The sequence below is a fragment of the Echinops telfairi genome, unplaced genomic scaffold, assembly GCF_000313985.2.
Source record: "Echinops telfairi isolate 266 unplaced genomic scaffold, ASM31398v2 ScPeMD7_7424;HRSCAF=8462, whole genome shotgun sequence".
NCBI classification, from domain to species: domain Eukaryota; kingdom Metazoa; phylum Chordata; class Mammalia; order Afrosoricida; family Tenrecidae; genus Echinops; species Echinops telfairi.
Genome location: NW_022111324.1, coordinates 48,484,225 through 48,486,533, shown reverse-complemented (window position 1 = coordinate 48,486,533; position 2,309 = coordinate 48,484,225).

The window sequence follows — 2,309 nt, the reverse complement described above, 5'->3', positions numbered from 1 at the left end:
CTCCACCCTCCCTCCCTCCTCTGTGCTGACCACTGCCTTGCAATCAGACCACCCCCACACCATCACAGCCAGCCTCAGGGCCAGCCATGCAGGCACCAGCTCCCACGCCTCCTGGAAAAGCAAGTCTCACATCTGAGACCCTCTCCCAACCTCCCTGCTGGAAATCATATGCTTGTAGTCTGTCAGGGTCCCAGGAACACAGTTCGTGTGTGGGTGGGGGTGGGGTGGGGTGGGGGAATAATCTCGATACCCCGATGCTTCCCCAGCCTGTTCAGGGGGAGGATTGGGCGTTGGGGAGAAGGGTTGATGGAGTGGAGGCGGCAGGTGGTGTAGGCAGAAGTCTGGCTAGCTGACTTGACCCTTGTGTGGTGGGGAGTGAGGGGGAGTGGACGGGCCAGGAACCCTCCTGCTTTTTGGACAACAGGGATGAGTTTCCTGCTGAGAGCCACAAAACTCAACTCCATAGTTGGCAGATAACCCATTTTCTCAGTCACACACACACAAAACTAAGGACACCTCTAAGGCTTCTTGTTTTTGGCCCCCCACCCCACCCCCACCCCGTTTCCACTGCTGATTGGGTGTTTGTCCTCCTCTTCCCACCTGGAAAACTTGGCTTCCAGCTCACCATCACCATCAGAGATTTTTGGTTCTTGCCAGGCCTACGTTGAAGCTCTTTCCTGCATGCTTTCTCTGCCCGCACATTGCTACCAACACGTAAGGCACGAAGCTGGGAATTCATGGCTCTCTCCCTGCAGCAAGGCACAAATCCCTCAAGGACACGAGCCATCCTTGCATTCCTTGCTGGTTCCCTGCCCACTTGGAGGATCCAACGGAAACAGCTTTTGCGGACAGGTGGGAGGGCTTGCAGGGGTCTCACTGGGCAGGCTTCACCATAAGCTGTGGGATGACAGACCTGCTTCTGGGACACCTCTTCCCTTCGAAGGAAGCTCCAGGCCCCTGATCTCAGCCTGTTGGCCATTTGGATGATTCCAGTTCGGTCTTTGCCACAGTTCTTCCGTAGGTCTGTGTGCATCCTGCATCTCCCCAACTAGCTCCTAAGCTGCACTTGGGCCAGAAGGATGACTACTTTGTGGCTTTTTTGGCTCTACTGACTTGTGCGAGTATCCAATGGTGACGCTTTTCGGATTGCCATCACCATGCCGTGCAATGGAGTTTGTGGTAGTTACACAATTTCATGTCAGCTTAATACAAGAATGAAGGGGTGGAGTCTAGCTTGTCAATCAGGCCACAGCCTCTCTTCCTCCCTGGAGGCTGGACACTCTCTCTGTGTTTCACCTTCCTGTTGACAAGCCATATGGAGCCACGCTGATGGCAGCCAGAGCCCTGGAGATGCTTCCACCACCACTGGATCCGCACCACGTTTCACCCACCAGCCTGTGATCTTCCTGCATTCGGCATCACTGGGAGTAGCTACCCAAGCCTAAAGAGGAACTTATGGACTAGTATTGGATTTAGGGGGCTAATATCGGACTTGTGGACTTGATCTGGGCTGGGCTGGGCTGTTCTTAATATACGATTGCTCTTTGATCTAAAGCCCTCTCTTACACATACATGAGTGCCCCTGGATTTGTTTCTCTAGTCCACCCAGCCTAACACAGGGTTCTTAGTCATCCCCAAAGCAGACTCGCTGACTGCCATTGAGCCAACCTGCACTCAGAGCACACCTGCAGACAGTGAAAATGCCCCATAGGGTTTCCAAGGCCGTCGTTCTCAATGGTAGTAGAAGGCCACATAGTTCTCCCGTGGAGCGTGGAGTGGCTGGTGGGTTCCACCCACCAATCTTTGGGTTAGCAAGCGAGTGCTTGAATCTCTACACCACCAGGGTCATTCAGCTCGACTCCCCTAACGGCCATGGAGTAGATGCTGACTCATCACGGCCCTACAGGACGGGATAGAACTGCCCTGTGGGTTTCTGATACTCTTTACAAGAGTAGAAAGCCTGATCTTTCTCCCCAAAAGCAGCTGGTGGTTTTGAACTGCTGACCTTGCGATTAGCAGCCCAATGCCTAACCCACAGCACCAAACTGTGGCCAGCTCAGGATTGAACACTTGGTCTCTGAGTGGAAAGGGCCCCGGCATCTGGGCTAGAAATGTTGGACTACTGTTTCACGAGGGTTGTGCATTTTCTCTAAGAAAAGATTTGGGAATCATTTCCTACGAACAAGACTTTCCTTCCATTTATCTTCTTTGAGCACGTAAGAGTGTGTATGTGTTGGGGTGGGAGTAGCTGGATGACTAACAAGAAGTGTTATTCTTGATTTGCTCACCAGGTCAAATCCAAGCAGGGT